This window comes from Osmerus eperlanus, chromosome 17, assembly GCF_963692335.1.
Source record: "Osmerus eperlanus chromosome 17, fOsmEpe2.1, whole genome shotgun sequence".
Taxonomy (NCBI): domain Eukaryota; kingdom Metazoa; phylum Chordata; class Actinopteri; order Osmeriformes; family Osmeridae; genus Osmerus; species Osmerus eperlanus.
In genome coordinates this window covers 11,603,909-11,630,813 of record NC_085034.1, presented here as the reverse complement: position 1 = coordinate 11,630,813, position 26,905 = coordinate 11,603,909, and the positions used below count along the sequence as shown (strand labels likewise).

Sequence of the window (26,905 nt, the reverse complement as noted above, 5' to 3'; positions counted from 1 at the left end):
TTGCAGAAGGATGATGGTGCAAGTTTTGTCCGTGGAACATACAACGATTAATAAAAAAGAATCATGTAGACGTGTTTATTGAGTAATCGCATAACTAATTACACATGTAAACGGAGTAATCGTATTATTGGCATAAATCGACAATTGCTAGTAATCGTGTTTCTCATGGTCAAGTAAACGTACCAATCACCTGTGTGAGAGACTGAGTGGTGCGTGTCTGTCGTTACAGTGCGTTCACACTGCAGCGTTTTTTAACGCTCTGCATCACTTGCCTTCCCACAGTACACCACGCTCGGGGGCGTGTTAGACAAGTTAATACAGAGTTGTAGTTCTCTAAGGTCACTGTTGTAGTCATGGCCAAGCGTGCAGATTTGGGTTCATGTACTCACAATATCGATCAAAATACCACTTTTACACAACATTTATGTAAGTGCAAGATTTTACTAGTGCAAGATTACAGTATAATACATGTTACGCCACCGGTCACTCAACCAGTCGTTTGTAGGCTGGGCTAGCAGTGGCACAGAACAGTCACGTAATGTGACGAGACTGAATTTAAAAGTAGGCTATAAAAACACACTAGGAACAATGACGACATCGGCAACCATGCACCATGCATTATTAGTTTAATGTAATCTTTAAATTCAGGCTCGTCACATTAGTAACTTTGTTCTGAACAGAACTGGGTGTGCAGACACATACGAAAAGTTTCTCCTCCATCTTGAAATTGTGAAACCTAGAAATGTTTATCATGACCAAAGGTTGCTACGTTACAAGAAAAAAGAAAACAATCCGATTGGCCAACGCTAGCGTTTTCACGCTCCTCATTTACATAAAGTTGAGAAAATCCAACTTGCAACGCTCCGCTCCGCTCGCCTTCCCACAATGCCCTACGCGAGCGTCAACGCCTGGTTTCATTGAAAATGAATTGGAAGCCGACGCCACGCGCCGCCCGCTCCGCTGCAGTGTGAACGCACTGTTACGGTGATGGTGCAGCTATGATTGCTAACGCGCTGAGGGCAGAGAATAAGAGAAATGTAGCTAGAATCCACACCTCAAACAAGATAACCTAGACGCAAAACTGTACGTCCAATCCAAAATATAAGGATATTTTCCGAGACCCAAGACTCTGCCGAAACCAGAGATATTCTTTATATGTCTGTGCAGTCAGAAATACGACTCTACCTGCAGTTCCAAAAACGTGTTCCTTTTGCTTTCCTGGTGCTCGTTTGTTTGGTTGCCACGGTGATGGCGCAGCTGTGATAGCTAACGAGCTAGGCAGAGAGAAAAACGAACATTTACCTAGCATCCACACCTCAAACAAGTTGACCTAGACGCAAAACTATACGTCCAATCCAAAATATAAGGATATTTTCCGAGACCCAAGACTCTGCCGAAACCAGAGATATTCTTTATATGTCTGTGCAGTCAGAAATACGACTCTACCTGCAGTTTCAAAAACGTGTTCCTTTTGCTTTCCTGGTGCTTGTTTGTTTGGTTGCCACGGTGATGGCGCAGCTGTGATAGCTAACGAGCTAGGCAGAGAGAAAAACGAACATTTACCTAGCATCCACACCTCAAACAAGTTGACCTAGACGCAAAACTATACGTCCAATCCAAAATATAAGGATATTTTCCGAGACCCAAGACTCTGCCGAAACCAGAGATGTCCTTTATATGTCTGTGCGGTCAGAAATACGACTCTATCGGCAGTTTCAAAATCTTGTTCCTTCTTGCTTTCTCTGACTGATTTTACTCACCTCTCCATTGAAGTTAGTGAGAGAATTTGAAAGGCTGCTCTCGCTTCAAGGCTCATAGCTGAAAATCTGTAAATGTGAGCTCTTTAGTAGTTACATTGGCTGAAAGAAGACAATTTTTCCTACATTTTAAGGTATAACTTGTTTCTGTAAGTTAAACTATATGAACGTTAGAGGAATTTGTTTGACAAATTAGTTGAATATCAGAAAAAGAGCAGCAAGCAGAGTGTGCCACTCTGCTTGCTGCTCATTCATAAAAATCAAGAAGGAGCAAACATTTTAATGTATTTCAAACTGTCATAATTCAAAATTGGCTGAACATTTGAAAAAGCTGAATCATTTGGGAATAGCTGAATGTCTTGTGAACATTTTAAAGGTTGAATGGTGTCTCTAGCTGAAAGTAAGCTGAAGTAGTTACGTTTGAAAGAGGAGGAAGCTTTTTAATGATTTGAAAGGATTTACCATTACTTTTAATGGGAGACAAAAACCTTAATGTCTTAAAAAGTATAAAAGTGAGAAATACCAAAAGTCATAGCCATCATCTCCTGAAGGAGCTGAACGTTTTGATACAAAAGTTGTAGGAATCGGTTAAAGTATGCAGAACGAGTTAAAGGCCAAAAAACGGCGGAAGAACTAAGAAGTTGAAAAACAATAGTGAGAATGCTGAACAGCATTCTCACAATAATAATAATAAAGAGAAACAGGAAAACAATAGTGAGAATGCTTAACCCTTTGACGCGTACGAACACACCGGTGTGTTGAGTCCTGGCTGGTCCCTGGAGCGTACCAACACACCGGTGTGTTGGAACGCGTCCTTTAGAATGTCCAGTTTGGCTTATTACGTAACAATAAACTCTTCAGCATTAGCCTACGCGTATGTTATAAACATGAATATCAATTTACTGTATATTTTGAGAAAGTTTACCTTTATTATCTATAAGAAAACGTTCAAACAATTTAGTTTAGCTAATGTTAGCTAACAGCTAACCAAAAATAACTCACGCTTTACTCACGCCACCTAGTAAACCATAATATTATCCGTTTTCCTTGACTTGGCTATCGCTTTCAACAGATTTTACTATTGTACAACCAACCAGAGATCGAAATAATAGATATACGTTCACAAATATGCATCTAAAACATCTGACATTCGTCTGTCTTTCGTCTCGTTTTGAGCTACTAGAGGCCATCTTTGATTTTTTTGTCTTCCGGCAACAAATATGACCCTTGATGATGTACCCCTTGACCCCGTACACCTCAGTATTTTCTCGTGAGAAGATTAGGTCATCTCGTTGACCATTTGACACCCACAATGCAGAGTACTGATCAAAACAAAAAACATGGCAGCCTACATTATCGTCATTAGCCAAGTTAGCTTCTCGAAAGCTACACTACGATAATATATCATATCAATTCACTGTGGATTCACCTGTGTGAATATTTAAAAATCGGAACAGTAATGACAGTACTAAGTTATTTTAATAAATATTTTAATAAGTTAAAAAGCCCACACCAACACGTTTCTTAATTTTTAACACGTATCCTTTTACTCATTTCAGGTAGCTAATTACATGTCCAGGAAAGGGTACAATCTCGTCATTGTCACGTTACATATCAATGAATATCATTAGCACACAGCTATAAAAAATATCACATCAAAATTATTTAAAACCTTACTGTGTAGGGGTAGGCAAAGCTTCCGTCAACATATCGGCAAAAAGGTACAGCATGTTTGAGTTGTGTGATGTACTGGCTATGTTTAGGACATGATCCTTTACACAGGATCCACTATGGACATCCAGGATCATGAAGGGCTTGGGATTTCTGGATCTGTTGTAATGACAAGTCAACTGGTATTTATTGTCATCATATACTTACAGTACACAATGAAACAAAACAACGTTCTTCCAGGACCTAGACATAACCTAGACAACTACAACAACTGTGTGGAATTAGGTCAATAAAATTGGTCCAATAAGACAAGATGAAATTTGTGACAAATGCCTCAAAACACCAAGAAGTGGGGATACTGTGAATGTAAACAAGTAAGCTAGTGCAAGGGAAACTGAATGTAAACATAACATACTAATACCATAATACATGGACATCAGTTATTGAGGTAGCAGCAATATGCAAAAATATTGAGTTTGATGATGTACAGGAGCGTGTGGGGTGCATGGGTTTGTCCACAATGCGTGTGGGTTTGGGAATGCAGCATTTGGTATAGATGTTTGTGAGGGAGGGCAGAGAGATCCTGACTATCTTCTCAGCTGTCCTCACTGTCCTCTGCAGGCCGTGATGCAGCTCCTTGGGATGCTCTCTACAGTCCCTCTATGCAATGTGGTGATGGTGTGGGATGGGAGATGGGCTTTCAGCCTTTGCAAAAAAATAAACATGCTGCTGGTACATCAAGGAATTAGGTGTTTGACGGTCTCGTTGATGTTCAGCAAGGAATGGTCACTTTGTGCTGACCGTACTTGCTCGACACCTGAGAGAAGGCCATGTACTATACATGGACAATTTGTACAGCAGTGCTGTCATGTTCTGTTTCTTGGAACGGGGCCTGTGCAGGCCAACATTCACCTGTAAAATTATAGGGAGATGTTCAAGATATAGAAAACGGTCAACAGCAGGCAATCAAGTGGTATGACAAGTGGTGCGTTTCATTACCCTATGAAACATTACAGTCATACATTGCCGTCTTGTCATTTCAATAGGTTGTTAGATTGAATAAGCATAAAGTCTGGTTTATTCTACATGTCGTCCATCAACTAGCCCTAGCCCAGATTTTCCAAACAAATTACACTTGCCTCTCATTTTTGCTTGAACTGTGGCCTGACAATAAATGAGGAATACATTTTCTATCAACACGGAAATTAATGACAGTAGATGGTAGCAAGAGATCACAAAACATAGCCATCAATATAGAATGGATGTCTGAATTATTGTGTTTGCTTTAATTTGACTAAACATGGCAAGTTAGTAATCGCTAGTTACCTGAATAATACCCTTTACTACGAGCTAGCTAGTAAAAACATCAGATAGTGGAAAACAACCACAGGTCATGCTTTCGTCTCAATATCATGCCACAGGTATGTGTATATTTTGTGGGTATAAATAATCTACTCACCAGAAAAGTTTCCCAGATAAAGATGCCAACCAAAAAGGTTTGAAGGTATCCAAGCAGCATGAGTTTGCTTGATCGCCTTTCGCCGAGGTGTGTGGGAGTCATGTTCCAGTCTCGCCTATAGCTCAATTTGGTTGACGATCAACAGTTGCTGCTAATTTACTTGGCTATGTTACGTAGTTTGTGTAGTAGGATTATAACAAAGTAATGCAAGTGCATCTAGTCAGTCTAGCGTATTACTAGGATTGTAATGTATCGTTTTGTTTTCGTTTAGCTGGCTTCCATCCAGTAACTTATTTTGTGAACACTGGCTGCGTTGCCAACTCAGAAGGTTTACGAGATGGAAGCCAGCTAGAGAAAACAAAACGATGAATATAAATCAAATTAGACTGACTGGATGTATCCAAATTATTTTGTTTTCGTTATAATCCGACCACACAAACAACGTAACATAGCCTAGTAAATTAGCAACAGCTAACTTGTTGATTGACTCTTTACTACACTACGAGCTAGCTAGTTTGGCAAAAACATCACCTCGTGAAATACAACAGTTCATGCTTTCATCTCAGTATCGTGCAAACTATATGGGTGGTATAATTTGAGTTATACAAATACTTCAGTCACCAGAATAATAGCCAAAATATCTACTTTGAAGGTTTCCGCCAGTCCCCTGAAGCGGAAGAAATACGTAACGAGAAGGTGGATAAACAAAACAACCAATGAATGGAGTATTCGTCACTAATACAGGGTGCAAACTAGGTCAATGGAAAATGCGAACCGAGAAATACTTAAATTGTATAGCAATTCGATTTTAATGCGTCATAATCAATTTCTAGAACGTTGAGATTGATCCAAACTCACGCGCATAAAAAACTCACTCTGGGGGACCAGTCAAGGAATTTAGAACCTACGTGTGAAAGGGTTAACAGCATTCTCACAACTAGAAACGGCTGTTCCTGCGAAACAGCAGTGAGAATGCTGAAAACCTGAATGGGGATAGCTGACCATGCTAAAAAAGCTGAAAATAGTGAAAATTTAGTAGAAAGTTATAAGCTGAAGCTTCAAAGCAACCGAAAGGTATTTTTGAAAGGGACTGGAGCAGCATTCCAACAATGATTTGAAAGGATTTACCATTACTTTTAAAGGGAGAATAATTTGCACAAAAACCTTAATATTTTAAAAAGTATAAAAGTGAGAAATTAGAAAATACCCGCAAGCTGAAATGAATTTCAAAAATGTGTGAGTCACACAAAAGAGGCAGTGTGGAAGCTGAACTGCATCATCTTAACAAAGCTAAGAGCTAAAATAGCCTACAATGTGGGAGAAGCTGAAAGCTGAACTGTTAAACAGAAGAAGTAGGCTAGCTAGTCGTAACAAGAATATTATCGTTTTAACAGATTAAATTATAGTTGGGATAGTAATAGCAGTAGCAGATGTAGCCTACCATTGAGTGCGTTTACTCGGCTTTCTTAGTAGGATTCAATGTGTTGATGGAATGAAACATACAGCAGTAGGGCCGATACAGGAAGACACGGCGACACTGTTGCAGAAGGATGATGGTGCAAGTTTTGTCCGTGGAGCATACAACGATTAATAAAAAAGAATCATGTAGACGCGTTTATTGAGTAATCGCATAACTAATTACACATGTAAACGGAGTAATCGTATTATTGGCATAAACCGACAATTGCTAGTAATCGGGTTTCTCATGGTCAAGTAAACGTACCAATCACCTATTTGAGAGACTGAGTGGTTCGTGTCTGTCGTTACGGTGATGGTGCAGCTATGATTGCTAACGCGCTGAGGGCAGAGAATAAGAGAAATGTAGCTAGAATCCACACCTCAAACATGATAACCTAGACGCAAAACTGTACGTCCAATCCAAAATCTAAGGATATTTTCCGAGACCCAAGACTCTGCCGAAACCAGAGATATTCTTTATATGTCTGTGCAGTCAGAAATACGACTCTACCTGCAGTTTCGAAAACGTGTTCCTTCTGCTTTCCTGGTGCGTGTTTGTTTGGGTGCCACGGTGATGGCGCAGCTGTGATGGCTAACGAGCTGGGCAGAGAGAATAACTAATGTAGCTAGAATCCACACCTCAAACAAGTTAACCTAGACGCAAAACTATACGTCCAATCCAAAAAATAAGGATATTTTCCGAGACCCAAGACTCTGCCTAAACCAGAGATATTCTTTATATGTCTGTGCAGTCAGAAATACGACTCTACCTGCAGTTTCGAAAACGTGTCCCTTTTGCTTTCCTGGTGCGTTTGTTTGGTTGTCACGGTGATGGCGCAGCTGTGACGGCTAACGAGCTAGGCAGAGAGAAAAACGAACATTTACCTAGCATCCACACCTCAAACAAGTTGACCTAGACGCAAAACTATACGTCCAATCCAAAAAATAAGGATATTTTCCGAGACCAAAGACTCTGCCGAAACCAGAGATGTCCTTTATATTTCTGTGCGGTCAGAAATACGACTCTACCGGCAGTTTCAAAATCTTGTTCTTTTTGCTTTCTCTGACGATTTTGTCACCAGATTTGCATTGGTCTCTATGGGGCGAGAGTTGGACTTTGTCTCGCTTTCGTGGGGCTCTGAACAAATGTGTACGTCTGTTGGATTCAACAGACAACTGTCTACGACCAGCACAAAATTAGCTATCTATTGATCCAAAAACGAAGCATGAAGAGCGAAAATTGTGGCAATGCTGGCAAACTAGAAATATTTTTTCAACGACATCCGAAGCTGCCCTCCACTCTAAGCGTTTCAGTCTGCACTCTAGGGTTTCACGTAAACACCCATGTAAATCTCAGAAACGGCTTGAAAAAGTCATGAAACATAATCAGTGATATTGAAAAAAGTTGAATAGATATCAAAAAGCTGAATTATTAAAAAATAGTTTAGGGTTTTGTCAACATTTTAAAGTTTAAATGGTGGCTCTAGCTGAAAGATTGAGGAAGAAGAAGGATTTGGAAGTTGAAGAAGTTTAAAGAAGTTTGAGAGGATTTGAAAGAAAACTCCATTGGAAACCCATGTTAAAAATATTATGAATATTGATTTATATTAATTCAAGCATAAGAGGTACAAAGCTGAAAAGTCATAGCACCCATGGCCTGAAACTGCTGATTTTTTTGATAGCTGAACGGTTTTAATAGCTGAAGATTTGAAGGTGCTGAAAGGTGTCACGGAAGAAATAGAAGATAAATAAGTTGAATAAAGATTCAAAGAACAATACTTGGAATGCTGAAGCAGCATTCCAACAATAAAGATTCAAAGAACAATACTTGGAATGCTGAAGCAGCATTCCAACAATAATAAAGAGAAACAGGAAAACAATAGTGAGAATGCTCAACAGCATTCTCACAATAATAAAGAGAAACAGGAAAACAATAGTGAGAATGCTTAAGCATTCTCACAATAATAAAGAGAAACAGGAAAACAATAGTGAGAATGCTTAACAGCATTCTCACAACTAGAGAGGGTACAATTTCTGGGGAAATTGTAGGGTGTGCTTGCTTGCGTCGGTTGCACAGGGGTCCGTTTTTGAATGACATTTTTACAACTGATATTTCTGTAAATGTTATATAAAAATGCATACTTATTATTTATAAAGATTACATAGATTTAAAAGCCTTTTTTTGTGCTGCTCATTTACAGCTGAAAATACGAGTGAAGTGTAGAATGAAATATGATGTCTTCTCATTTCCCCTGCAAGAGGCAGCCTCATAGTTGAATCAAAACGAATACATTTGCCAGACCGGTGTAAAAATGGACCTAATCTCTATGACTTAAACGTCCTTTTAAGTTTTTCCTTTCTCGTGATATTTTCAGGCATTTAGCCTACTCATTGCATTCATTCATTAATAAAGAACCCCCTTTGAAGATTATTCTACGACGTTACCGGCAGTAGAAGATGGAATCGCGATTCAAACAGTACCATCTGCTAACTGAAAATATGGCCCCCACAACGTAAATAAGCTTGACATTTATTTAGTGGAAAATCGCTCATTAATAAAAAGCTCACTGGTAGCGATCATTGTCAGTAACAACGCAAAATGCGATATAGCCCTGTGTGGAGAAGCCCCGGTAAATTGTACTACTACGGTACAGTACTAGACTACTGCTGTGTTCGTCTTGGTAGCGATTGCGTTGGTTGAATTTGATTTATCGTTCCGTTGTACGGTTTAGGCTGAAATTCATTATTTTCATGAACAGATTGACAAAGTTTAGGCTGTGGCAATGAAGTTCAGGTTAGTAGTTAGACTTTAGATTTAAGTAAGGGGAGTGCCGAACATGTTCTGTCGCCGTTTGACTTCCTAAACAGCTGTGTAGATGTTTTTGTAGTGTCTCGCGTAGGCTACAACGTTGCAGTGAGCTACACTAGTTTGAAACCACAGGTAATGATAATTTCACCCACAAATCGTTTACTTGTAATCTAATGTCATAATAAATCCTACAACGAAAATGTATTTGTGAGGAATGTTTATTTCAACGATTGAAAACAGATGCATCATAGACCACTGTAGTATGTTTTGCCCGGGCAACAGAGGCTAATGTCGTGATGCTAATACTTCAGTGAAATATTAGACTACTGTTTCCGAAAGTAGATGTACTTCCTTAATAATATCAGCTTATATTGTACATTACACATCACAATTGTGTGTCATATCACAAAGTAAAATGAGTAAATAGTTATCACCCTGGCCTCTTTGCTTGTGGCGTTTCTGCAGCTGCCTTGCAGTAAAGCTATAGTTAGCCTAGCTATCCCCCAAGTTAACAGATGCGAAACGAATGTTCTGCCAAAGGTAGTCACGCGTGTTTTCGTGACGTTAGTGACGTAAGTAACGTCAGTGACTGTGGCTAGCAAATTAGCCACCGTTAGCTTCACTTTTCGCCACAAAAACTTAACTTGAGCATAAACCATGCAACGGAACGTAAATCCCAAGAGAAGCAACTCAATCGCTACCAAGACGAAACTTTTGACACCTAGGTTGTCTATGTAGGGCAAATATTGACTGAGTTTTAGGGGGGCAAAAAGAAAAAATAAATAAAATAATAATAATAATAATATATGTGAGAGAACAAAGGTTGTGCCCTTGCCGAAGGCAAAGCACACCCAATAATATATATGTGAGAGAACAAAGGTTGTGCCCTTGCCGAAGGCAAAGCACACCCAATAATAAGTATGCAGAATAACAATAGTGTTTTTGCTTGCAGCAAACACACTAATAATAATATATATGTGAGAGAACAAAGGTTGTTCCCTTGCCAAAGGCAAAGCACACCCAAAAATGAAGATAGCGTGGCTCATTGGCTGGTCAATTCCCATGATGCAAGGCGGTAAATAGTGTTAAAATTTGCTGATAAATTTGCCATTTGTTCGAAATACAAATGTAACTTCATGAATTGCATTTTTTTATTGTGTCTGCTTAGAATGTAGTGTTTTGTTGCATGGTAATTGTCATTGTTGTGCTGGTTTACCATTGTAACCATGAGTTAAATGACTGTTACGTTTGATAAGAAGAGCTGGATTAAAGCAACATGAGACCACACGCAGGAATTAGCTTCTATCAGCTAATAATAAGTATCACTTGGCGAGGGCCCCCGTTCTCGTCAAGTGATGCAAGATTGGTGGTGTTGGAGGGGCCCCTAAACATATAAATATTAGGGATGGGCGATGACGATGAACTCATGATAAGCACAGACACAGCGGAAGAAAAAATAGGTCCCATTGACTTTTTTATTTAAGTACATTTCTATACTATACGGCCTACAACTATTATAAAAATATTCTAAAATCACTTGTTTAAAAGAAATCCCAGGTAGGATCGATATTTCAAATTGAGAATCGATCCTTTTGATACAATGCCAATATCGAAAATATCGATACTTTAGGATCGATCCGCCCATCCCTAATAAATATTATAGTAAATCATACAACAGTTTTACAGCCTGTTCACTAACAACAACTGCTCAGAACAAGTAATCTAGGCCTAGTCATATTTTCATTATCACACGATGACTGACATATTGACAATTTAAACATCTCTCTCCAAATAGGCTTAATAATTTTATTAGCACTAAATAAATTGGTGTATTGCATAGTCGATGTTATAGGTCACTTTTAAAATCATGTCATATTTTATAGTTATATCATGGCCAGGGATGCATTAATCATTGCATCTGTCCTGAGAGGAAAGCCCCCTAAAAAGGCCAGGTTAGAGGATGCTGGCCCAGAGAAGGTGGCGGAAAGGGTAGGCCCATTAGAGGAGGAGACAGAGGAAGAGACGGTGCAGGTGGAAGATCGCAGCCTTGGTTTTAGTGCTTCCACATTCTAATGCTGATGCCAAAAGGGTATTTTCGATGGCCGGTTTGAACAAAACCTCAACACGAAACAGCTTGTCTCTCGACGGGACATTGTCCTGAATCATGACCCTGAAAGCGGCTGGGCTGGAGCCGAACTGTTTCAAATGGGAGCCAACACCACATATGATAAAGGAGTCCAAAAAGGCAACAAACACTTATAATAAACAACACTAGTCATAATCTCTCTCTCTCTCTCTCTCTCTCTCTTTCACACACACACACGCGGAAATTGAATAAATACTTTGTATTTGGTTGAATTGTCAGTGCCATGTGTCAAATATTTTCTTCTGCAAGTCAGAGCAAATATAACAGCAAAAACACTTATAATGATATTATTAATGAAACACCCCCATCCCCCCCGCCCCCCTTTGATCCCCTGACGGGATAGGGAGTGAATGTCACTCTTGCCTGTCTTCAAAACTTGAGAGCCCTGGTAGTACCTAGCAAGCATTAACAGCATGTGTATCGGTTAAATGTACGTAGTTGAATATCAGCTAATGTTCAACTGTAAAGTATACACATTTTAAAGGATCGCTTGGTAAATCAGCATCTGCCATGTAGAAAGGAAATTTTTTGAAAAAATTAAAACACCAACATTTTGTGGCAAAATCCATTGTTATGTCTACAAATTATTTTAGATATGGTATAAGTTTAGCTAGTTTGCAAATACTGAGGATAACCTATGGAAGTGGAGTTAGCCAATGTCGATGCTAGCCAACATTAGTTAGTTAGCTCTACATTTCACTGGGTCTTGCAGCGCTGCTTGATTTACTGAAATTATTTGAAATGTTATGTACTAGCCATTTGCCTACTTTAGCAAGTCACAGTATCCCCTGATAGTGTAACTGAGATGACACAGTAAATAATTCCTCTTTCAAGTAATAAGCCCCCGTTGAAGTGTTGAGCATTAAATTAGCTGCACGGTCTGTAGAGATCTTGGGACAAAGCCACTTTTTTTGTGTTTTGCTAATGCAGAATTCGGTCAAATAAAATCGGTAAAATCAACGTAATGAGTGGCACATAAAGTGGTGCAAGTACATTTCGATTCTTGACTTGCCCTACCAAAAAATCCACTTGTCCCGGACAAGCCTTAATGTCGAGCCCTGTAGGGGAGAGTGGGGTGATATGTGCCAGGGGGGAAGTTGTGCCACCCCCTATTTCTAGGGAACCATAGAAGAAATTGGTCATGTGACCACACATTTTTGAAGAGTCAGTCATCTTACTCATCCTGTAAAGAAGAGAGCCTCATTGCATGAGAGGTAAGCACATTTACGTTTAAAAAAAAGTTTTTTGCCTTCCAAAGTAAAATTTCTATGATCAAGGTTTTTTGATTGTTGTGTCTGAACAGTTATAGACAAGTTTGAAAACATTTCACACATGTTTTAGTGCTTTGGTAAGCTACACAATGAGTCTATATAGCTAGCATGATTTTAGCTCAAAACTGCTGGATGATGCATTTTTTTTCCAAAAACCTGGGATTGGGCTGATTTGTGCCAAAGGGCTTATGGTAAGTTGTGCCAGATCTGTGAAGAGAATTGCAGTCAATTTGGTCTTCATTAGATTTTTTTTCTGAACATGTGTTCATGTCAATAACCTTTAAATAGAATAGCTTTTTTGTTCTCATTTGAACCCAACTTTGTTCTGATATGTTCATGAAGACCTAGGCCTTGTTTAAGAAAATTGACCTTTGATGTCAGACCTTTGATGTCATCGCATTTCAATAGCGGCTCCCTGACGCCCGCAAATGCTATACAATCTCCCGGAAATCGGGGATTTTGTATTTAGAGCGAGCGAGAGACTGTCCAATCATCATTTCTGGTCGAGACAGGTGCATATCGCGAGTCCTGATTGCGTCCCGGGGGGGGGGGGGGTGCTGGTTGAGGGGTGAAATCATGCGTCCGGATTGCGTCCCAGGGGGGGAAGCCACCTCCCTGAAATGAGTCTCTGCAGGTTGGGAAGTCTGTGATGTGCTGTGATATAGCATCACAGTTTCTGAGATGAAAATATACTGTTTTACTTCAATAATCAATGGCGCAAGATGTGCAGATTTTTTTCAGAAAGCTGTATTTCTTAAATACTATATTTCAGATCCAAAGTGATTGTTCCCAGGGATGCACCACATCCTGAAATATATGTACATATTTTAGTTGGAAGCATTACTGTCATGGCCTCGCTTTAAAGTCACTTTAAGTAAAAACTGGCACAACTCAACCCACTCTCACCTACATGGCTAGACTCTTGATACAGATCAGAAGCCATCATATTTTGGACACCCAAAATCAGCTAATCTCACAGCCAAATAAGCGCAATAGAAAATGCACTTTAAAGAATTTCAAACCAAACTTTTTTTGTGGAAAAAAGTGGAAGACTTGTCTGTGAAATAAACTGTTAAAAGGGATTTGATGATCACTAGTCTAGTGATTACGTTATTCTGTGTTGTCATCATTCAGTTTTTTTTAACAAAGCACCGGATATTGCCAAAAGCGACAGAAAGCTAGTGGACTGCCGAGTAGCTTTCACTCCAAAATGGCGGAAACGTAGCGCTGCTACTGGGCACTGGTGTTGCAATGGAGCGTTCTATTGGCTTTCACTTCTTGTCAATATAAGTTCTTTGGTACTGCTACCTGCATTGTTGGTTGTCATGGTAATCAGGTATTGTTTGTGGTTCTCTAGCTAGCTAACTGTCAAAGCTAGCAAATATGTTTTTGCTTGTTCAATTGCTTGTTATTTGTAGACCAAGAAAGATCTTTTGACTTTACCAGGTTTCAGTTCGTCTTCTTGACTTAAGTGACAGTATCCTTTGGTTTAGGTTTGTCACAGTAACTGGCTGGTGATGGGTTGGTTGTTGGTTGTTGACACTTGAATGTTGTTCTCTGCTGGAGCTAGCTGGAGCAGGTTTCTCTTCATATCTCTTCTTATTTTTGAGATGGGTATCTTTTTATACCAGTACTGTATTGGAGAAGGTTATGTCCTTTCTATTATTGATGTTTTTAGAGTTATTTAAACTCTCTGTCTCACTTTTTGGTCCAATTTCTGAAGATTTTTATGAGCAAATTTTTGTTGTGGCTGCTTCTCTCAAATGGAACTCTCTGTCTGTCTGTCTCTCTCTCTCTTTTTCTGTGATAATATGTAAATCAACTATGACACACATCCTCAGAGACATCAACAGCTATGACTGTATGACAGCTATGGCGCAGTGAGTAATGAATTGCTTTCGTTACAGTAAAACAGACTTTTTGCACTACTGCTCTCAGTCCCCAGTTCACTCTTATAACTTCCTTTTCTTTGAACTCTTTTCGCTAATGATATTTGAGGACAATGCAATAGGCTTAAAAGGATAACATAAAATGGAGTGTTGTGGTGTTCATATTGTTTTGTGAAAAGGTCAGATGCTAGATACAAATAGTTGGTTTGTAAATAAGAAAGTTTTTATACGTGAGAGACGAGTTGGGGTCAGAGAGAGGAATAAGGAGATGAAAGTAGAAAGAGAACAAGAGAAAGAGAGATTGAGAGAACAAGACAGAGTGATGTAGACAAAGAGAGTGGTAAAGAGAGAGTGATAGAGTAAGAGAGAGAGATGAGAGAGAGAGAGAAAAATATCTCGACAGTGTCAGGCTGTGTTTCAGGTCCATGCCAAAAATCACATTCTTTGGCAGGTCTCAGGCCTGCAGTAAAACGCCACTCAGGAACACAATGTACTGGACACTGGATGCAACGTAACACCAGAACGTCGGTGGTGCCCTGAAATTAAGTCCAGTGATATACCACTGATATACAAGTGATAAACAGTTATACCACTCTTTGTCCAATCCCCATGAAAAGATCCCAGTGTCGTCGAACCTCTTTAGGGAAACTATCACTTGGTGAAATTCTTGACTGACATATCTTCTGGCCAATGGACTGCAGAATCTCCTGACTGTGTTCATAGCCAAACAGTGGACAAGCGTTCCAATGCCTGGACGCCAAGGGCAACAGGAACAACATCTCCACTGTCTCTGGCTTTTTCTGTGGCTTCCAGGGTCCTCAGTCCAGGGACCTCTCTCTCCCCTCCTGGCCCAGCTCCACTCACCCTCCCTCAGCCATAGAGGCATGGTCTGTCCCCTGTGTGTGTGAGTGCCAGGTGACAGAGCTGGGGACAGCCAGGACTGCTACTCCTATTTCTGTGTGTGTGTGTGTCTGTGTGTCTGTGTTTCTTCTCACACAGACACACACACACCATAGATGACAGTTCCCTGTCAAGATTCTCTTTAAACATTCTGATAGTCACTATGCCTTTGTGTGAACAGAATTGCTTCATTTTGTATCCACTAGATGGCCCCACACCTGCTACAACTGCTCCCATAATGGGCTTGCTAATTTGCCTCAAACTGGTTTTAAGGATGGCTTTCTGTAAACTTTTCAAGACAGCTCACACCAAACTGTGTTCGTGTGGGCACGTGACCGACAGGTGCGTCTTTGTATACACATCTCACAAGCTTACCCACACATATTCTCACACACACACACACACACACACACATGCAGACACCCACGGTGTGCACACAACTGCGAACTGCAGTTCTTACAGGGAGTTTGAAGGCCGTTTGCTATGAATAACGCTCATAATCGGACGTGGAGCGGAGAAGTAGGATCAGATACAGATGCACCGTCATCACAGATACAGCAGTAGGAGCATTCCCATGGTCAGGAAAAGCTTTGAGGTAACTGTCATTTTTTTGGGACAAAAAGTGTATTTTCACCAGTTGGTAAAGAACGTATAAGAACCAAAAGGAGAAGAAAACAAGGAGAGGGGAAGAGAGAATGGAGGGGAGAGGTAAACTGTTCTGAGCAGTCATGATAACAAGTCTGATAGATTAGACTGGGCTTGAACAGAACACTTCTGATTTTCTCTGTGTCGGGAATATTGTGGTGACTCATCATGTCAGGCCAGAACGACTTGGAGGTTGAAGAGGAAGTTGAGGACGATGGGATTGCCAGGTTAGCTGTGTGTTTGTGTGTCTGCGTGTGTGCATGTTTAAGGGTTTATGTGTATGTGTACTATTTGCATGTGTGCGTGCCATCCCACCCCATGTCCCCTCTCTCCCTCCAACTTGGGGGAGTTAGTGATGTAGCATCTCCCCCTTCTGGGAGGTTGACCTCCACGGCGATCAATGGCTGTCCACTCGTTTATGATCTGGGATCTGTTAGTAAAGGCCGATTTATACTACTCCATTTTCACGGACACAGGGAACGCCCTCTCCGACATCTAACTCCCTCTCCGAGCCCCTCGGAGAGCTCTACGTGCACCTCCTGATTTTCCTGACTATCCGTCTGTCCGTCCGTCATTTTACGGATACCCCTTGGCTGTGATTTGTCCGTATTAAGAACCGCTTGCGTCAGGGGCGGGGGCAGGGTTGCCGTGACCAACAAGACGAACCGAATCCTTTGACCGCCATTGCTGTAACTTTTCACAATTCTTATTTCAGCTAAACAGTACATATAAATCAGCATCTGAATTAAAATGGGACGAGAAATGGGCAGTGTAGTTGCTGAAAATGTGCTTATTTTATTGATGAAACGGCTAATTTTTTAATTTGCTCCAACTTCTCGATAACCTAGGTAAATAAACACTCGACGACGACTTACAAAAAAACGTTGCCCCACCTACTCTTCTGGTGGTGAATTGTTTTCAGCACCCACAGCCCTCGGAGTACTATAAATTCAACCAATCCGTCCAACTTCGTCCGTCCGTCCGTAACGGAGTCGGAGTAGTATAATTTGGCCTTAAGGCTTCACACCAGACATGTCTTTGTGTGTGTCAGTGTGTGCGCCCCATTAAAGTGATGGAAGAAGTTGTTCGTAGCCGGTCATCAAGGCGTGGGTGTGGGGGAGGTAAACGGTGGGTGTTCATTGGGCGGTAGCTCTTGCATTGTGACTGATGAGATGCTTTAATGGGTCTGTGACTCAACCCTGTGTGTGTGTGTTTGTGCGGTGTTAACAATTCGCAAGAGGGTGCACTCCCTGTTGATACGGACAGAAGGTGTTTTAGAGTCTGAGAGACTGGGAAGTGTGTGAGATAACTAGACCAGGGATAGAGAGTGTGTCAATGAGATGTCTGCTTGTACGTTTGTGTTTGTTTTTTAGATGTGTGTTTACATGTGTAAATCCTGTTTCCGGTTGCGAGTGTATGGCTACCACTGTGTGCGCGTGTGTGTCTATATGTGTTTATGTAAGATCTCGTCAGTGTCGCCACTCAGCTGAAACCGAGAGGCTTGTTGACTGTTTCATCAAGGGCAAGCAGAAAGAGGAGGTGCAGTCCTAAAAGCCTGGAGGGGGGGGGGCTTGCATAACCCTGGAAGTTTGTGTGTGGGCGTGCGTGTGCATGTGTGGGTCCTTTTCCTCTCTACTCTCTGTACTTCATTGTTTACCTGGCCAGGGAACGTGAGGAATGTTTGAGTGGGCGACCTGCATGATCATACCTGTTGCGAAACACTGTGCATGTGTGTGCGTGTGTGTGCGTGTCTGTGTGCACCTGCAAACATGCATACGTCTCTCTGGTTCCACATCACACCACTCCTACTTTGAAACTCGCCTACGTTCACAACTGCTCCTCTTTTGCAACCCGACGTGTTTGTTTTTGTCCTCCGGTCCCAACATGGCGACACGGTCTTACGCTGGAAATGGACTGATGGGAGGGAGGGAGGGAGGGTGGGGGAGGTGAGACAACAGCTTGAGGGTGTGTGGGTCAAGGAAGGGATGTGTAGGGTCAGAATATCGGATGTAACAGGAGAGGCGATGCAACTGGGTGAAGGGTTATGCTGGGGTGGGGGTATGTGTGGAGGATGGGGTGACACACACATACACACACACACAGACCATGTTCTTGTGACGATGAGGGGGTCTGAACATCAGTGATTCATCCTGCAGTCATCGCACAAACAGAGCTGTGTGTGTGCGCATCTTGATGGGTACCTCTATGTCTCACCACAGAAATCAAACCCTTGTCCTGGACACTGTATCTCTGATTCACTTCCCATTGCACTAACACCTGTCTTAGTCTACGTGGTCGTACCGCAGGCCTCTTCTGACCACTCACCACATCATTCCACATCATCAGGGGTGAATTCCACTGTGTGTGTGTGTTTATGTGTTTGTCCCAGCGCAAAGCCCCAGTGATTTAAAGTCAGATGCAGGTTTTTAGCAGCTCAATTTAATGTAGATGTGTCTGTGTCTCCTTCTCCCTCTCTCTCGCCCTCTTATTCTCTATATCCTATTTCTCCTCTTTTTCTCCATGATGATAACCTTTAAAAGACCATAGGAGCATTTTCATCAACCATCTGTTTCCCCTGACATGGGAAATTTGATTGTAGTAAGGGGTTGTGCCTCCACAACCCCTTCCCTGCCTGTCCCCCACCCCCTCCCAACATACACACATGTGCAACCAACATCAACATTCACATACGCAGAAATGCCTATGCCCGAGCCACAACATCCCAGCTGTTCAGCTCCACGACAGCCCATCATTAGCGCCTGTTACGAGTGCAGCAACACTATGATTGGCTAGCTAATGGACATGCAAATCATGGAGGTGGAAAACTAGAGAGCAAGAGTGAGAGCGCAAGAGAAAAAGAGAGAGTTCGACAAAGAAGAAGGGAGAGAGAGAGAAAGAGATAGCTTGTTGCCTGTTGAGTCACTGAGCTGGAATGACTTTACTAGTGGTGTTATGCGTGACACAGCCACGCACACTATCCTTCTCTCTACCACACACACACACACACATGCGCCTGCTGGGGTGGTGAGGCAGGGATGAGAGAGGAGGGCGGTAGAGGGGTTTGTTCTCTCAGTGCAGTCTCCAAGACTCAGAGACACTGTGCTTCACAAGAAAGAAACACTGGGTCACCTTGCTCTGGAGCTCCTGGAACAAACTCTGTCTCTGTCTCTCTCTCACTTTTTCTCTCACTTTTTCACACTCACTTTCTTTCTCTCTCTTTCTCTCATGCCCTCTCTCTGTCTTTCTAACTCTCTCTCTTTTCTTTCTCTATCTCTTAGAATGGACATGGGCTGTGAAGAAAGCAGGTTGCAGAGAGCATAGAACCACAGCCTCACAGTAAGAGCCGGCACATTTTACTTCCTACGTGTTAGTATGTGTGTATACTTCATGTCATAAATAATGATTAATATGAAACTGGGCTGAAAATGAATGACCTTTGCATCACATACACTCCCACACAAACACACATTTACAGTCAATGGTATGTGTACTAGTGTTTAGGTGGCTGTTGTATTGGTCTTCTGGTCTTCTTGTGCTCCTGGAGGACCGTAGTTTTTGAAAATACAAAACAACACACATCTGGGAGGGGTGTGTCGGCCTCGCTGTACCTTGCCCTAACCTTGTCAGCGCCCACACACTCATAAAGCTTTATCTCCCCAAACACGCACGCACACACACACACACACACACATTCTGCAGGCGTGATAGCATTGCTTTGAGTGGATGTTTTAATTTAGAGCGGATACTTTCCTTGAAATAAGATGACTGAGCGTGTGTTTAAGGAGAGAGGCCTCATTCTGTCAGTGCTGGCTGACAGTGTGTAGGGTCACACACACACATACATTCATACCCACAGCTGTGACCCAGCGATGTTTGTGAGCCATAAGCATGGTCATAGATCAGTCGTCTCTAATTGAAGACACAGCTCCGATGGTCCCTAATTTGAATCTGAGCCAGGAGTGTGTTTGTTTTCTCTGCCCTGGGGGGAAGGGGACCCTAACTAGTGGGGTAGCAGGTGCTTGTCTCACTACTTATGTGGAACATGGAACATCCCTGTTTAATGTAACTGGAGTACGTGTGCGTGTGTGTGAGCACGCTGAGAGCGATACCACAGTGAACCATGCAGAGAGACCACGTGAAGAGCGTCCGGTTTCCCACAATGCTGTGTGTGTGCAGAAGGGATGTGGTCGGTGGGGCACAACCCAGGTTACCCTGCTCCTTAGAAACTTGGGCAACGGGGCAGTCCTTTAAACAATCTCTCCCCAGCAGGTCAAGAACATTGTCATCAATATCGTCTCGTTGTTTGGGATTGATCTTAAAATTCCCACCATATGAATAGAGACCTCTCCTGGTGGTTTGTTAGCTAGGAACATTGTGGCCTGAGCTTGTCGGTATTTCTGGATCTCTCTGGTTTTTCCTCATCATCCTCCTGGCTTCAGCAAGCTTCCCTCCTCTGACAACTTGGTGGTTGGCATCACACTGTGACACCGTGGCCGCAAAATGTGTGTGTCTGAATGGGCGTGCATATCTGGGTGTGTTTGAGAGAGAAAGAGAGAGGGAGAGATAGAGAGTTGCCAAGAGGTGGGGCTGCACACACACACACACACTACAACACACACGCACTTCCTACATCACCTTACGCTACTTAGTGCCAGTTTTCTCTCTCACATGGGTGTGTAGGCTTCCCTTCCTGTACTGTGTTTTTTTTCTGGAGGTTAAGAGACACACCCACAAAGTTCAAATGGCTGGATGAAAGGACGATGATACGGAAGTAGAGAAGGAAAAGAGAGACTCACCGTAGATGGGGAAGGAGAGAGAGGGTGACTGATGTTTTCATTTGCTTGTCAAGAAATGGGACATTGTGGCCATAGATTTTGTTGGATGGGTAAGAGGAGGGATGAGGAAATCTAAAGTAGTCCCACATCAGCCAGCCAGCCAGCTGCATGTCACAGGAGACAGTGAGTGATATTCCTTTATTTGTGAATACAGATGTTTTATGTATGACTATATGTTCTGTCTGTGTAATGTTGTATTTCTCTATCACTCGAGTAAGGTGTGTTTCTTATTCTTGTGTGTATGTGTGTGTAAGTTTATGTGTGTGGCCAGTGTTTTGTTGTTGATTCGTGCGTATGCATGTGCGTCAGTGCAGGGTAACAGAATCTGGCCCTTGCTGGCCCGGCCCTCTGGTGATGCAGACACACACTGTGCCACGTCTCAGGGCTCTGTCATGGAATAAATACCTGCTACCTCAGAGAGACAGAGAGAGCGCAGGGAAGAGAGAAGGGGTCATAGAAAGAGGGAAGGGGGAGAGAGAAAAAAGAGAGAGAAGGGAGAGAGAGAGAGAGAGAGAGAGAGAGAGAGAGAGAGAGAGAGAGAGAGAGAGAGAGAAAGAGGCAGAGAGAGGCAGATAGAGGCAGAGAGAGGCAGAGAGAGGCAGAGAGAGGCAGAGAGAGGCAGAGAAAGCGAGATGTTGGAACGGGAGGGGAGAGGGATAGTGAGAAAGAGAAGGGCTGACACAGAGACACTGAATAAAAGAAGGCAGAAGAGCAGAGAGAGAGAGAGAGCAACAGGAGGGGCAGGTAAAGAATGAGACATGATGGTTTTGTTATGTTAGATGTGTCCCTGTTGGTAGTGGCGGACCATATAGGTAAATTATCATTGTTCTGTTCTTCTGTCTGAAGCTGCAAAGGGAGTTTCCCTGTCATGCTACCTGTTAATCCATTCTGACATTATGCCTCTGGGTGATTTGTTCAACCAAGTGTTTATTATATTTTTTCTTTTTCACCTTCGACATTCAATACTAGTTCTTTGAGTGCTGTGTAAGTCCTCTACAGGAAGTGGTAGGCATGTAGGCATCACTGCCTTTTAGTATGGAGTTTATTTCTTCAAGAATAGAGAATCGTCCGTGGCGGGGAGTGTGTTGTTTACACTGAGTGGTCTAGGTTTACGTGTGGTAATGGCCTGGGTTTTCGGTACGTTAAGAGGCTTTCCTCAGAGGCACTAACACGGTCGTGTATGCCAGCTCTCTTTCTCTCACGCCACTAGGCTTATGATGTCATCGAGCCATGCCCGTGTCACTTTTGGTGGGGCACTGGTAGAGGGCCTGAGTGGCACCAGAAACCTGGTTGGCCAGTTACAGAACCCCCCCCCCCCCTCCTTTACCCTCCACCTCCCTCCCTCTCTCTTTCTCTGTCATTCGGTCACCACAGCGGAGAGGTCACAGGGTCCCCTAGAGAGACGCCAACTGTAAGCGCAGGGCCTCAAACTGAATTCTGTATGTTCGGCCTTTTTGTTCCAGAGGACCGCCCTTGACTCCTCAAATAGATTTTCCCCTCTTCATGGTCCCTGTGTTATGGGATTTAGCCCTTCACACTCACAGACCGTAGACATACTCTATTTTTAAGCGTGTTCACTTTTCATGGCAGTTGGTGTGTGATGTATCCTTATGTCGGTGTTTTGAAAGGGATGTGTATCTGTGTTTGAGGATATGAGGGGGCATATATAGTGATGGGTGTCCTGTCGTTGGCTGTGTGCCCAGAAAGGCCTCATCTCTCTCTATCTCTCTTTCTCTTTCTAGCCTTCACTTTCTCTCTCTGTCTCTCTCTGTCTGTCTCTCTCTCTTTCTTACCTTCTTAACTTGAAGTTCTAGAGAGTCTGACTTCCTGGATGTTATGTTCTTCGTCTACATGTCTGTCTCCCTTGTTCTGTCTGTCTGTTCTCTCTCTCTGACTAGAGGATGCAGTATAACAGAGTAGGTTGTGTGATCTTCACCCTCACAGCAGCACATCATTCTTGTGAACTGCGACGCAGAGGTATGAGATGTGAGTTCAACTCCATCACACCAAGGAATGTTTCTGTCTCGCTGCATGTCCAGTTACAGCCTTTCAACTCTGATACATTCCACAAGGGTTAGGCCCAATCAGCTAGATACCACAGAGTGATCCCAATCAAGAAAAGTGTAAAAATCAGGACTGTCACAACTGGGGGGTCACAACAGGGACACTGTAACCGGTCTGTCACAAACATGTAAAACGATGAGTGGCTATTGATTTTTCGCCCACAGTGGGTGGTGGTGGAATGTTCTAGTACTGTGTTGTCAACCGTCTGATAGGCGGAGAGATTTGAGTGTTGACCCCTGACCCCTGACAAGTAAACACCAACCTGTAAGACACACTGTGCCAGCATTCACCTCAGTGAGGGAAAACAGAAAGATGGAGTGTGGGAGGAAGAACGAGTGAGAGAAAGAAAGCAAGGGAGAGACTAATATATAGTATTAAACTACTAGAGTATTAGACTATTAAAGTGAGAGTAATAGAACAAAAACTGAGGGAGATGGAGAGAATGAAAGAAAGAGATTGAGAAAGAGAATAAGAGATTTGTTTGATACGCATTTGATAAGTCTGACAACTAGATTCACCTATTTGATTTGACGTCTGATCTTAACTGTCATTAGCAGACCACAACATTTAACATCTTCTCATTCACTTCCAAGGATAAAAAATCACACACACTCACGCCCCCATCCACACACACACACACACACCGCTTTAGTCGCATTCTGAAGTGGAGCGCAAGGCTGTTGATGGAGTACGTGTGTACAGTCATAGAGGCAGAGCTGAGGCCACATGGGGATTCCTGGAACGCGCTGCAACATTTACAGTAAAACAACATCGGTATTGGGAAGTCGTCTTGGCAACAGGCCACAAGGGAAGTGAGGGGAGAAGCCTCTACTTTGGAAGTCAGCCTGCAGTTGTGTGTCTGTGTGTGTGTGGTGACTGCCATGTATATTCATCACACCAAGGCATGCATCTGTCTGGGTCTTTGTGGGTTTGAGGGTGCTTTTGAAGAGGATCTTTGGCTCCATGTTGACAGGAACACAGCAGGATACAGTAAATGGGAATAGAAGTGTCAGAGTGACTCAACATTCTGTAGGCTTGTGTCAGAATTGAAAACAAGAATTTCTCAAACCCAGAATGGTTGAAAGCCTTTTTTTAGCGCTTAACATATTTTTTATGAGTAAGACATGCTAAGAATGCCGTTATTGGCTCACAGTAACTGGTTTGGAATGAGCTGTTGAGGTCTAACTTTGACGTACATGCACGCTCACACACAGAGGTGCAAAAATGAAACTCAGGACACTGATGGCAGCAGTATCTATCTCGTCTTTGAGCCTTTCAGCCACCCCTTGCTCTGGGAGAGGTGACTCAGCCATCGTGTGATCTGGCCCACATGGTCATACTCACACTCAATGACACCTGCATTCGGAGACTGTCCTCTGCCCAGTGGCGCCTTAATGCACGGGCTTACCTGGGCTTAAGCCCGGGGCCTCGACCAATCAGGGGCCTCTTAATAATAATACAAAATAATGGTGGTGGATGTGGAGATGGAGGGAGCCCCCTCCCTCCCCTTATCTAAACAAAATGTAACACAATGTAACAAAAACTAGAGAGGGTACCATTTCTGGGGAAATTGTAGGGTGTACTTGCTTGCGTCGGTTGCAGATGGGTCCATTTAATTTGAAACAAGCTAAACCCCCTTTGATTTAAGCTATTCTAACAACGTTGTCACCGGCAGTATTTTTCAGATGGAATCGCGATTCAAACAGTAACATCAGCTAACTGAAAATATGCCCCCAAATGCGACTTTTTGGTCTCAGTCTAGAGCCCTGCGTGGAAAAGCTGAATTGTGCTACGAGCAAGCTAGCCTAGCAGCTGTTGCTAGCCAAACTACACTGAGGGGATTGTTTGAATGTTGAATGTAAAAAATGTTTCTTTTGACATAACGTTTAGGCTGTGGCATTGAAGACAGCGACGCACCACACAAGCTTGAGTTTAAATACATTATTTAATGTGGCATTACTTACTGTACATGCAAGTCTTGAATTGCTTAAATGTATAATGCTGCTAGTACACCATGGCACGATACAATACTTGCTGTGCAACAGCAATGCATGTTGTATCCATGCGTCGTTGCTAACGTGTGCTGACGTTGTGACGTAGGATAGCACTGAGTTCCCTTCGTTGACACAAGGCACTTTTTGCCACAAAAACTGAATTTCAGCCTAAATCGTGCAACATAATGTAAATAAAAATACAAGCAACTAAATCGCTACCAAGACGAAACTTTTGACACCAACGTTGTCTATGTAGTCCAAATATTGACGGATCCTTAAGGGGGCAAAAATAAATTGATTGTGCGATTAGCGGGCGGGGGGCCTCAAAAAATGAAAAAAAAGTCCATAGCCCAGGGGCCTCAAGTGCTATTAAGACGCCCCTGCCTCTGCTTCTCCCTTTCCTTCTCCTCTCAATCTCACACACACACACATACACTCAAACATGGTTTCCTTCCCACCCCCTGCTTCGTGACGAGGCGAATTGGGTGGGAAAACAATTGCCCCTCCCTCTACTTCTAGGGTTAGAGGTGGAGTGTTTATGATGCATCGGAAATGGAGCTACTCATCCTTCTGTGAGGCTCCTGTTCCAGAGGTAAACACTCTCTGCTCTGTCCCTCTGCATTATTCTCTTCCTCTCTATCTCCTTCCGTCTCTTGTAGTCTCATTCTCTTGCTTCTTCTCTTTCTTTCTTTCTCTCTCTCCCTATTTCCCGTTCTTCCTCTACCTCACTCTACATTTCTCTCTCTCTCTTCCTTTTTCCTGTTCTTTGTCTCCCACACTCTACCTTTCTCTCTCTCTCCCTTTTTCTCTCTATTTCCTGTTCTCTCTTTCTATCCCACCACCACCAGTGTCCCTGCTGCCCCCCTCTGCCTTTGAGATTCACAGGCAGCAGCCGTTGCTATATTTATCCGTCTTACAATTAGGCTGTTAAGATTGTTTATCTGTTTCCACAGCAAAAGATTTGTCCATGAGGGCCTTACCACAGAAACAAGACCAATGTTCGATGCGTTCCTGGAACAGGCTTCAAAACTAAGCCAGATGTTTGAAAATCTCGAAAAGGAGAGAGAAGCACTTGTTTTTTCCTCTCTATAGGAGCGAGAAATCGCTTAAGAGAAACGCGTCATGAAAGTGGTAAGGGGTGGGGTGGGGGTTAAGATTTATACTCCAATAGGATGTCACCAGTTACTCTGCTGTGATTCACTGCCATCTTTAATCGCTGGCCAGAAATTCCTCAGAGATTCCTCACATGAACATAACAGTCTGTGACGAATCAAAGAGAGCCTTTACGGGAACTAAAGAGATTGACTTCAGGTCATGCATTTGATCCTATCAGTAGAACTCCTTGTGTTACTTCTGAGCATTTTCATGTGAAATGTACGGCTCTTGATAGACTTGATACTGTGTTTTAGGATCTCATGGGTACACCTTGTGTTTTGAGTCCTGGCTCAGAATGTGTTTTAAACATCTGTCAAACAAATGTGCTGCTTTGTATTCCATGTGCATCCAGGCAGGTGCGTAATGATGAGTCATTTGGCACAACAGAGGTGTGATAGGTTGAGTAGCAGTTATTGCGTAGCAATGAGCACTTCCTGTTTATCAGAGTGAACCCCCCCTCCATTTCCTCCCTGTCTCCTCATCCTCATGGTCTGCCATCATCTCTTTTCTTTATTCATTCTTGGTCTGAGATTAAATTCACTATTCACTAAGCATGGCATGTCCTTGGAAGTCCCGGAAGCCATTTGGTCAAACTCTGAGATAGGTGACTCGGCAGAACAACAAAACGTAAAGAGGAAAAATATCCGTAAATGTCTGTCTAGACTTAAACAAATGCACCATTGTATCTCCTCCCCTCCATCCCACGCCCTGACAGTGGGGTTGGAGAAGCACCCGGAGCACCCGGAGCGCTGTCTGAGGCAGCCAGGGCCTGCCATTCATACTGCCGGTGTGTGGGAGACTGTCTCAGTGTGTCACTTCCTGGGAGAGAATAGAACAGGAAGAAGAGCGATG

The 26,905-nt window shown here is 42.7% G+C and overlaps 1 long non-coding RNA gene across 2 annotated transcripts in view; it reads left to right on the top strand.

Annotated features, from left to right (window-relative positions):
• Positions 1–26,905, top strand: part of LOC134037545 (uncharacterized) — a 112,541-nt gene that overhangs the window by 63,675 nt on the left and 21,961 nt on the right. For both annotated transcript variants that reach the window (XR_009932534.1, XR_009932533.1), the window contains one exon: positions 19,284–19,341. This is a non-coding gene — a long non-coding RNA (uncharacterized LOC134037545). The remainder of the gene's footprint in view (positions 1–19,283; positions 19,342–26,905) is intronic.